General features: G+C 40.0%; 1 protein-coding gene across 2 annotated transcripts in view; it reads left to right on the plus strand.

The window, feature by feature from the left end:
* Positions 1-253: 253 nt before the first annotated feature.
* Positions 254-12,123, plus strand: part of PDC (phosducin) — a 32,198-nt gene continuing 20,328 nt past the window's right edge. The window contains exons 1-2 of one of the 2 annotated variants that reach the window (XM_045028328.1): positions 254-271; positions 1,730-1,825. The gene's annotated coding sequence lies outside the window, so the exon portion shown is untranslated. Of the gene's footprint in view, positions 272-1,729; positions 1,826-12,123 lie in introns of those variants that run through there. The other variant, XM_045028329.1, reaches the window with a different exon arrangement.

Raw genomic sequence — 12,123 nt, forward strand, 5'->3', positions numbered from 1 at the left:
GCTCTAGCAGTGAGCTCTCCATTCACAGCAAGCTGCAGCATGAGGCTTCAGCTACCATACTCCCTTCCCCCTCCCTTTCCTGTTGATAGTGGCCAAGGGAATGCTGGGAAATGTAGTTCTTTCCCTACTCCAGGGCTAGCTCTATAGGTAGGGAGCTAACCAAGGAACTACAGCTCCCAGGCTCAATCCCTGCTAACTGCCGCCCTTGCAAATGGGCTGCCCCAAGTAGCTGCTTGCTTTGCTGGTGCCTAGAGCCGCCCCTGCACACATGGTAGTGACTTGCCCTCAAGAAACCACTTTTTCTGGCTAAATAGAAACCTATCTAGATTTCTCCAGAGTGTTTTTAAATATGCCATCTCCTGAACTACACAATAAAAAATGAGATGAGGGAATGGGTTTTCACAACAGATTTTTGGTGGCCTTCACAACTCTTGCTGGTGGCAGCTCTGACAAATCTGTCTCTCTCCCTGCTCCCCATGGCCCTTCAGTGAGAGCCTGCCCCAGGGAAAGTGGGTTGGGAACTCACTAGATGCATGCAGAGTCCCAGGCTCTCCGTGCCCTGGCCAGGTGGGAGCATGGGAGCTGCTTAGTGGAGTGCCCCAGAGACCAAACGCTGCAACCACCTCCACTGATAAGAATCGCCTGCAGCGCCATGCACACCAGCCCCACGTATCTCCAGAGGTGCTGCTCAGAGCTCCCGAGGAGGCTGCACGGTGCAGGGTGCCAATCCCTGCTAGCGGCACCAGTGCAAACACGGAGGCAGCACATCTTGCTGCCTTTGGTAACATTTATTCAGGCGCAACAGCTGGGTGCTTTAGGGAGAAGCCACTGCTTTCTCCCCACCCCAATATCCGCCCATGCTTTGGAGGCTGTCATGGCCACAAAAAACCCCATTAGTGGCCTATGTTGTTAAGGCACAGCCCTGCATTGGGGTCAGAACCACAAGGGAGCTTGTGGGAGGACTGAGCTCCCAGTGGCCTGTATGAAGCGGAGAATAAGCTATGGCCCTGCCTCCTCCCTTTAGGTTACACAGAGACAGCCCCTAAGCACAAAGTCTGCAATTGTGGCTGACCCTTACGTGGGTCACATGTGGGAAGAGGGTCTTTTTGGGATACCTCCTATCCACCCCCATGCACCATGTAAGGTCCCTGCTCTTTAATAAGTACCACAGTCTAGATTTTCAGTGAAAGTTATTCTTACACTTCACTTTTCATTTATACCACATAAGAGATGATACTTCATTTTGCATAATGTAAAATTTCTCTTTCAGACTTGGAGTTCTCAGTTTTTTAAAAATTAACATCTAGGTCTGTATTACTATAGCATGACTTCTGCAGATGGTTTTATCTTATTTATGAACAGGGTTCAGATAATAATTCAAACTTATTTGAAACCTAATCATTGTTGTGATAGAAGCTGTTGGTATTGTACCCCATACAGTGTCTATCATCAATATGTCTGCATTAGACATTTATAATACACCTATCATGGCAGTATCAAACTGCCATCTGTAGCTCTTCTTTAGCCTGGGTTGTTTTTTCCTTCCCAATTATATCTATATACTAAAACCTTTAAATCCATCTCAAGCCTGCAATTTCATTGGCCCAGTCTAATGAGCAGAATTTGCTAATTCCCTTATGGTAATCCTATTACCTGTCAAGAGCTATTTCTACAAGGGTCATCATTATCCAGAAGCCTAAATCTGACTCCAGATCTATCTATCCTCAAGTGCAATCCCACCAGTGAGTCATATTCTTCTTCGCTACAAGCTATCAAGGACACTGGTCACATTGGAAAAGTGAAGGTGAGCAGCTGATCTTATCAGGTGAAGTCTTTTACATATTGATATTTTTTAGAGATAATGTTAACAGGGGAGCAAAATATGATTTTACAATACTTTGCAGTAGCTGTAGTGGTGTATTAACATTATGCTAAACATTTTGCAAAAGATAATTGCTATAGAACTTGGTCACTCAGAAATAGTTTATTAGGTATCAGAGGAAGGTAAAGCTACTGATATCAAAAGTAATACTAGACTTTTACTTATTCAATTACCAGGTTTTTTTCATTCACTGAATGTACAGTATACAAGCTTGTTGTATAGTATAGACTATCACAAGTTGTGCAGTGAACAAGCATTGGCCTTGCTTACAGCATGGACTGTGACAAATTGTTCAGGATAAGTTCTAGATGGAACAATTTTAGCAAGGAATACATCTATTAGATGCCTGACTCTGTGAGGTGCCAGCTATGTCCTGGGAATAGCTGTTCATCTATCAGTGGGAGAAGGATTGACTCCTATGTCTCCCTGTTTTTTAATACCTTTTATATTCCCGGAGTGAAATCCTGGCCCTATTAAAGTCAATGGGAGTTTTGACACTGACTTCTGTATGACTAGGATTCCACCCGTTGTATTTGACTGACCTTTACTCCACACTACTTTAAAATGAGCTACAGAAGAGTGAATACATGTCATTCTTTTACCCGCATGTATATATAACCCCATGATCCTTTAGGGGCTCTTCTGTTTAGGGGGGAGCTCTTTGTTTTTGCCCCCAGAATGTTTTCAGACCAAAATTTTCAAACCTGGGTCTGAAAGTTAGGCTCCTAAATCCTTGTCTTAGGTCTGAGCACCTGCAGCTCACATGACTGCAAATTAGGTCACTTCTATTTAGGTGCCTAAATACAAATTTAGGCATTTAACTTTAGGCATCCAGGTTTGAAAGTGTGGGTCCTGTGCTCGCAATTTAGTAACATTAATTATTCTTGTTTTATTTTGCTGTAAACTCATGACAGACAAAACACATTGGGCTAAATTTTGTTCTCAAGCACACCCCCTGCTACGCCATTAACATTAATGGGGCTATGAGAGAGTAACTAAAGCATATAAGCCATTGTACATAATGATAAAGAACATGTCTCGGATTAAGTACATGCTCCTGCACATGTAAATGGGAGTTTTGCCATTGACTCCTATGAGAACAGGATCTGGCCCATATTTTGTATGGCTCCATTGCTGTACAATTCATCATTTTCTAATGTCTCTCTAGATGTATGTAAAGTACAAATCTGCCTTTTCTAATTGACATGTAACTAATTATTAACATTGTGTACTGTTGTTTCACAAAGATGTAATCTGATATAGCATTGTTGTTTTTCTCCTTAATGTGCAACTTTTGACAATGCAGTATCCACATAAAATATACAAACTTCACAAGTTTTTTAATGTATGTAGACCACTGTGGGAATTTCTACCCACAATCAAAATAACTTGGATATCAAGCAGTATCTATTGAGTCTGCATACAAAGGACATACACAGCCCCTTTAAATCAGTACAGTCAAATCCATCCTTGAGTCAGGTGTGGGGTGTGAACAGAGAGAAAAGGAATCTTCTCGCACAGAACTGACATGTAAAACCCAAAGCTCTTGTTCTAAGCAGAAGCACAATTGCAGGTCAATGGAACTTCTTTCCACAAGAGCTTTGGATAACACAATCCTTGCATTCAGCACACATTATGGAACTTACTACTTTGCCGTAGCATTCCCAAAGTACAATTTAAAATGTAATTCCTCTGCCTGCTGAAGCTTGGTGGGAAAAGAGTAAGAGAATTTGAATAAAGTTACAAGATCAGTGATGCATTCAAAGTTTTGTCTTGCCAATGGAAAGAAAATCTATATTTCTCGATACACAACTCATTAGTATTGATAAACTTGGTAAGGAAAGTGATGGTGATGGACATAAAGTAAAAACATAAACAGAAAATGTGCATAAAAATGTTAACCCCAAGTAAAAATATTAGTTACTATGTTAGAAAGTAATCAAAGAAAATTAGACTATATAAAGATTCCCTTGCAATAGAGTTTTCTACATAGTATAATTCCATGATACAATTCTCTCTAGCTGGAGTCCCTAGACTATGAATTCCATTCCATGAAAGAATAATCAGATTATTCCAAACACTCCTATGAGCCAGGAAATTTGGAGGTAAATGTACCTGTTAGAATATTTGCTTCGTTATGCTCAGTTTATTCTCTTTCATGCATCAGCAACAGCAATAGTAATCTTTCTTATCAAGAACCTTGCAATCAAGTGCTTTGAAATGTTTACTGCTCCTAAAAGTATTTGTGCAGAGTTTTCTAGTTTGGACAGGTTGAACAAGATCAGAACTTAAAATCACGTCAGTTACCATCTTGAATTTTTTGCACCCACTTCAATTGTCAACTATTAGCAGCTAATTGCTCACACCCTGCTAGAGTTATAGATGAATCCTTACTTCCATTTCAAAACTGGGATGTTACGCTGATTTCATATGTTATAAAGTATTAATTTCCACTTCTATAAATCCACTGCTAATATTCTGAAATAGAGTGCTGAATGAAAGAATGGAGTGGTAAATGAATGATGTGGTTTAAAGGTAAATTGCTATGACTAAAGATGATTGCTGTATAGCAGCATATGTCATTCCCTGGTTTCCAGTCATATACAGCATTCATCTCTACCTTCAATGGATCTTGAAATCATCACTGTTTCCTCTGCCTGACAATATTGTTTTTATCACTGGTACAGGACTGAATACATTTATTTTATATATATATATTTACAGAGTGCTGGCAGTGCTTCACATCTTAGAAATCCTGGTTTATTTTTATCTTCATTTGTGCCAGAAGGGTTTTCCTGTCCTGAAGGCTGAACTGCACTATTAAAAAAAATTGACATCCTGTTAAGAAAAAAAGTTAGTCGTTACCTGCATGGTCCATCTCTGTAGTAGGATAGTTTTCAATACCAGTTGTGCCAACAACTACACAGACAGGTCCATTTGCTTGTCCAGATAACTAACGTTATAGAAGATTGTGATTCATTTGTCCGAAGGACACTGCTGGATTTACTGTCAGATCTCAAGATGGTGTCCACTCAAGACCTGGAAGACAGAGGAATACTGCATGAAAAAAAATGGTTTTTCACTTTCCTCCCTGTCTTTTAGGTAAATGGTCCGCTCAGACTATTTACAGATGGTCAGTGGTATTGAGAAGGCATAAAAAAAATCCTCAAACAACCCTCAGATTTTTATAATAATCAAGTTAGCTTCTATGAACAGACAACTGTAACTATGTTTTTAGTGCAATCTGAGTAGCAACGTGAATTACTTGTCTACATCCCTTTTTCTCCTGCCTCTTTTTATTTTGTCCCACTTGAAAATTGGGTAGGACTTGAAATCATGATATTCTGTGGGTCCAGATTGTTTTGATGTTGGATGACAGCTGGTTTGGCATGTAGTGTGCTGGGGAGATGAGAGCTCAGCAAAGTTAGAAAATGTATATTTTGTTCCAGGAATGGAGGACAAACAAAGATCCGTCTCTTCACTTCATGATGCTAAATGCAAGATCTGTTCCTAATAAGTCTTGCACTAGGTTGGGTGGAGTTGTTCGGTGTGGTCAATAGCATGTTTAATACAGGTTCCCTACACTTGGTCACAGAATAGATTTAGTCTCCTTGTGAAGAATTTTAATTACTTTTCTTTTTATCTAGTCAACTTCCTGCCTCCGATGAGACATAGTATTTGTCCTTTCAAGATAGTACCAAGTCCTCACTGCTTGACTTTCAGAAAGTGTCATTCATTGAGGTCCTGGAAGCATGAGTGCTTCTAACCACAAGTTTTCAGTTGGATCCCTGTCCTTCCTGTCTGGTGAAGGTCAGTAGAGAAGACTAGGCCTACCAATAGTTGAGATTAGCTAATGTGTCCTTCACGGGGAAGGTTGTAGCAGTTTACGGAGTTCTCATATTTTCTTGACTTCAAATAAATCAGTTGTAGGTCACACACTTGATGTGGTGTTTGCTCTTTTACAAGCTATGCACAATGATAAAATGCCTGTGATAATATTTTAAATCTTTGAACACATTTTGATATAATTGATCACAGGGTTTTGTTGATATGTTCATGATTTTCAGCTGTAGTTGGTAGTAGTGGAGCATAATTTTGCAACAGAAAGGCAAAGGGTCATTGGTGGTGGGCTGGAGAGTGAGTCCACCCTACACTTACCCAGCATTAAAAGCTGGTGCACAGGATCATAGTGCCATACAACCCTGTATATTTTTTTCCAGGGCCTCAGGTCATAATTTCGAAGAGCCAGTGACTACAAACAGTTGTGTAGTCAGAAATGTCCATGAACTTCAGCCTTTGGACATAATCTGTATTAGACAGTAATAGGCTTTTCCTTGAAACTCATATATAAAAATCAAAATATAGGTCATTCTAAAAATAAAAATTAGGATAATGATTTAAAATAAATTAACTGACCATTAGTCACTAATAACTTTATTTTGTATTTCCTTTTAATAACAATATTCCTCATTAAATCATCTGATGTGGTACGAAAGCAGATGTCTATCATTTAAGAACAATCCTGCAATACAATGCTTAAGTGTGTGGTCAATTTAAAGTTACTAATCTGTAGATTAACCACATCCTTACCAGTTCCAAGTCTCATTCCCAGTGATTTGTGTATTATTTAAACTGTTACATGACGTCACACTTGATACCTTTTAAGGGTCTTATTTAAGCAAACACACAATTAAACTGTTACATATTAGCTCCATGTTTGATTGTCCAGAATGTTAACCTTCCCAATAGAGTAGTTCATATGACCAAGTAAAATTGAATGATTGAAGTGATAATGATTAAAAATGTCTGCAAAATATGAAAATATTGTGAATCAGATACACTTTTATTCTACAATATATGAAAATATGAATAAGTGGAAAATATAAAGTCTTTGGAAATTTATTGTTTTTGTTTTTACATTTGGGTTGATGCAGTTTGGTTGTCTTTTATAAACTGAGTGTTGTTGTAGCCATGTTGGCCCCAGGGTATTAGAGAGAAAAGGTGGGTGAGATAATATCTTTTATTGGACCAACTTCTGTTGGTGAGAAAGACGAACTTTTGAGTTTACACAGAGCTTAGCTCAAAAGCTGGTCTTTCTCACCAACAGAAGTTGGTCCAGTAAAAGATATTACCTCACCCACCTTGTCTATTTAAAATACATACACAATATATATATTACACACATACACATGTATAAATTCTAACCTGTACAATAAATGTCTGAATAGATGCTATTAACAAGGACTGACCTCTAGTGCTGGACAATCCTTCCAAGTGGATTTATTAAAGGATTCTTCTTCATAGATTAACCTGCCAGGGCTCAAATTTGTTCTCCTCATTGTTCCACTTAAATGGTCCATACAGAGAATTAATGACCAAGTACATGCTTGGTTTCCCATGGAGACCTCTTATAGTAGAGTCTGTTCTCACTGAACTTTATTCTAAGCAAAGAGGTAGCACCATTTTCACATTACGTATGCATTGAAATAATTTGTGACTTTCAATCTACTTCACCAGAAAACAGTATCACTCTAAATAGGTTCCACTGGATGTGCACATATTATAAAATTAATCTGAGATCTGAGCACTGAAAGATGTTGATCCTTTCTTCACTACCCAGTACTCCTCAGCTTTTTAGTCAAGAAATCCTAGTGAGGACCATAAAAGATGGTATATAAATATCAAATATGGTTAGTCCTAACTTTCAGTTTTCTTCCTATTGAACAAGTAAGTCTGATGCTTTTTTGTTGCTGATGATTAACCATGTATTGAATTTAACAGAGATTTAAACATGCAGTTGGTTACTCTGGATGTATGCCTACTGTATGTATGTAACTGAAATCAGAATCTGAACATATTTCAGAGTGCAGGTACACTGAAATTATACTCAAAAAGAACAGGAGTACTTGTGGCACCTTAGAGACAGACTAACATGGCTGCTACTCTGAAACCTGTAATTATACTGTAGTTGCATGTTTGGTGTTTCCATTTGACTCTGTGACAAAATATATATCCAAAAAGCCCTGTGTCCAGAAGTTTAGCTTGTGACTGAATAATTACTTGTGACTATCTGTTGATCTTAGCATTGCTATATGTATTATCTTTATAATTCAGGCATACTGAATACTAGAGCTGGTAAAAAAAATTCAATAAATCAGACATATTAAATAGTAGCGTTAGTTGGAATTTTTTTCCTACTCCACAAAATCTTCAACTTTTCATTAAAAAAAACAAAAGTTTCAGGTTCAAGTTTTTGGTTTTTTTCCAATTACAAATAAAAACCTTTCAAGAAACACAGAAACCTTTAAAATTATGTTTAATCAAAAACCCAATTTTCCATCAAACAAAAGTTTCTACAAAATTTTTTCAACTAGTTCTATTCATTACATTAGTCATGTACTTCTGTCACACAATGATGGGTAAAAATCACTCCTGGGCAGAGGGCCAGCACACGACTGTACACCACTTAGGTCGCATTTAAGTGGCACATAGACCTCATGCTGGCCCTCAGCACTGGAGTGAACTTTACCCTGATGTGAAGACTACCTACACTATTCTAATCCTGAGAGAAAGTCAGCACCCACAGTTACCATTAACTTAAGTGGGAGCTTCAAGGTGCTTCTCATGCTGCAGGATTGGGCCCTTTATCCCTGTTTCTATCAATAATGTTTTTCTTGATAAATACAACACGCTGATACATTCTATAATCAGGTCCCATGACTGCCACAATTCTACAGTTGCAAAACTTACTGCAATATCAATGGCTCAAACTCAGCTGCTGAAATCTCCCCTGAACTCTCACATGGCCAGGTGTAACAATGGACTATGGTGAGTGCTGGACCAACACAGTGCACTACTCTCTGCTGCATGGCTCAGTGATATTATCTGCCAACCCCTCTTATCGACTAGTGGAGGGCAGAAAAGTCACTGAAACCAGCTCTGCTGCCTCTGAAAACATCTCTGTTGCCTCTGGAACACATGGTTTGGGAGAGAGCAAAGGAGAGAAGGGAGGAAACAGACATGCCCCTGTAACCAGCAGAAAGTAGTGCTCCGCACTCCCCCCAGATCAGCCAATAAGAGGAGGAGACAAAACTGCCTTTTTCCAATCCTAGCACCCAAGAGAAGGGAGCCAAATTCTGGAGCAAGATCCTGTGATGTCTCTATTGCAGCAATACTACATTCTGATGGGAATTTAATTTTCTGAGGTAGCATAAGATGCCTGGGTAAATGTTCCAAATCAGAAGTTCCCAGTGGATGACATTTTATCCGGAACGTTTCATTCATTTAGTATGTTCACTAGAAACATGAGTGTGCCTCACTAAATCTTATAATGCCATGAAATTTTTTAGTTGATCTCAGAGGTCAGTGCCTCAGGAATCAAGTGGCCTTGGGATGTTGCTCAGGGTTGTTCCTGCAATGTAGTTATATTGTTTATCCTTACATTGTACTGATTACAGTAATAATCTACTTGAGGTTTGTTCAAAAATCAGTGACTAAAAGGAAATTCACATCTAAGTACTAGTGTCTATTGTACTGGTGTGCCACATCGGAGAGAATGAAATGACCCATCCCCACAGACACTCACAGTAAGAATGTAGAGACCTTCTCTTTCCCCACCCCACCCCTTTCCTGTGTTCCTTTCTTTTCCTCCTCACTTAGCTTAAGAAAGAATAGGGTAAACAGTCTTCACGTGCTAGCATCCCATAACAAGGTGTCAAGCCCCTTCTCTTGACCTCCCTCCTGTTCACAGGGTGGGGGGAGGATACTGATGGATTCCTGCTAATTCACTGCAGCAGGAGTGGCCCATTAAGAGGTATCTTATTTATTGACTCCCACCAGGATATAAGGGTGTTAGAAATGGTTCACCAGCTTGAAAGGCTCTAGACTGAACAGTCCTCTAGGAGGAGACCTAAAAAGAGACAATCCTGGGGAAAAGACTTGCCTGGAATTGGTGTTCTCTTGTGAATGGTTTCTTTGTAAATAAAGTCCAGTTGCAGGAATGGGGTGAGTTTTGTAGCACGGTGGGAAGGCACCTATTCACGCCACTGCCTTTTTCTCCTACTTAAAGGGAAGCAAACTCAAAATTAGTATTTATAGTTTTTTCCTTCCTTAAGAGCAGAGTTCATGACAACTTTTAACACTCACTAGAAAACTAACATTTTAGCTGCTCCTCTGTACTAGGAACTACATAGAGTCATTGAAAGTTTCAAAAGTGGGGTTTGCTGGATAAAGAAGGGAGAGAAGCACTAGTGTTTCTTTTCTGCCTTCTTCTCTTGCACCTGTGCTCTAGCACAGCTGTTCTTCAGCTCTCCAAAATAATTGAGCCTCTGGAGGGGGAGTCATGGGGAAGACCGGTCACTGGAGAGTGGTAGTTGGAGGGGCAAAAGCAGACAGACTTTACTGGGGATATGAAGGGCTGTCAGGGATAGATGGAACCCATTTAGGATGAGGCACTCAAGAACAGCTCTGAAATACAGCAGGAGAAACCAGGGAAAGCCACTGCTTTCTCTGTGCAATGAACTGCCTGTGGCTCATCAAGGAGAAATCCCACTGCTGAAAACAGGAGGTCCACAGAAGGAGACAGATGAGAATCGGTGATAACTGCATCTGCAGAGAGGGAGATCAGGGGCTATTTCCAGTTGACAACGTTTTGCATTAATTTTAATCAACAAAATTGAACAGACAGAAGTGGAGCTGAGGTGCAACTTTAATATTGAGGGTTTCTGGGTTTTTTGGGGGTGGAGCTTTAAATGGAGCAACATGCTTATGATAGAAACTCAGTTGCAACCTTAACAATGGAGCAGCTTCACAAACTCTATAATACAGAAGAATTGATTCAGAAGCACCTGAGGTTTCCCTCATAGTGAGTTCAGCATCCTCCCTAGGATGTGACTGTGGGATTTCAAGAGACTGAATTCTTTGTCATGACTATTATCTTTTGTTCATTAAGGGCCAGATCTGATCCAAAGCCCATTGAAGTCAATAGAAGGACACCCATTTGCTGCAATGGGCTTTTGGATGAGCAGCTATACTTTTGAAAATCTGGCCACTTATTTAGATGTTTGACTATGGATTTAGGAGCTTAATGTTTAGGCACCTATTTTTGAAAATCTTGACCACCCAAAAGGGGTAGAAAGCCTAGAATTATTACCTGTGAGATAGGCCAATGGTTCCAAACTCATGTTTTGTTGGTAGTCCATGTATCATTTGTTGGTGGTCTGCAGCGAGCTGGCCAATCACATGGTACTGACTCTTTTCTATGTTTCCAGCTTCAAAGTCACATTATAAGAAGCTAGAAATATATTAAATACCTTCCCAATGTTACATTTCCTTGTAAGCAGTTGTTGTGGTGGCCACAGGGATGTCAAGTGATCATAAATGGAAAAGAAGGTGATTTCTCCTATTGCATGTGGGAGGTCTACTCAGTTGTGGCCCACACCCTGAGACCCCTGATGAAGGAATGTTGTGAAGGTACGGTAACCCCCACTTGAAGTCTGTCAGCTCCTGGAACTCTGAACTGAGCCTCTAGCAGATCCTACCCTATGACTATAACAAGAATAGCTACCAGATACCTCTGACACCATTTCCCAGTATGCTTGGAATCAAGGGTGGAAAAGAATGGACTTGAAACTCCTGTGGAGGCCAATAGGGAGGCTTTTGCATGGGATGATCTGGACAAGTAGTTTGCTGGGCCAACGATGAGTCAGAATGAAGCTCAGGCTCTGAAGCCTGCACTCCTTCCTAAGCTTCAGAGCCCAAGTCACAACTTCAAAGCAACAAAGAGTCCTGTGGCACCTTAAAGACTAACAGATGTATTGGAGCATAAGCTTTCGTGGGTGAATGCCCACTTCATCAGACACATGCGTCTGACGAAGTGGGCATTCACCCACAAAAGCTCATGCTCCAATACATCTGTTAGTCTTTAAGGTGCCACAGGACTCTTTGTTGCTTTTTACAGATCCAGACTAACACGGCTACCCCTCTGATACTTAACTTCAAAACACTGTCTCTATAGCTATTTTTAAAGTGCTAGTGCATGTCTTGCTAGCCTATGTCCGTCGACATGTACTGAGAGGCTTGCTCCAAGATACTGTTTAGACATACCTTCAGTGGGAGGGCACAGCCTCACCCAGAAACAAAAACACTAGGTTCAGTTTTAAGCATTGAGTTTGGGAGTTGAGAGAGAACTGGAACAGGTCAGGGAGTCTTTGATTAACTCACTCTCCCCACAAAGGGAGTCT

Source organism: Mauremys mutica, chromosome 8 (assembly GCF_020497125.1).
Source record: "Mauremys mutica isolate MM-2020 ecotype Southern chromosome 8, ASM2049712v1, whole genome shotgun sequence".
NCBI classification, from domain to species: domain Eukaryota; kingdom Metazoa; phylum Chordata; order Testudines; family Geoemydidae; genus Mauremys; species Mauremys mutica.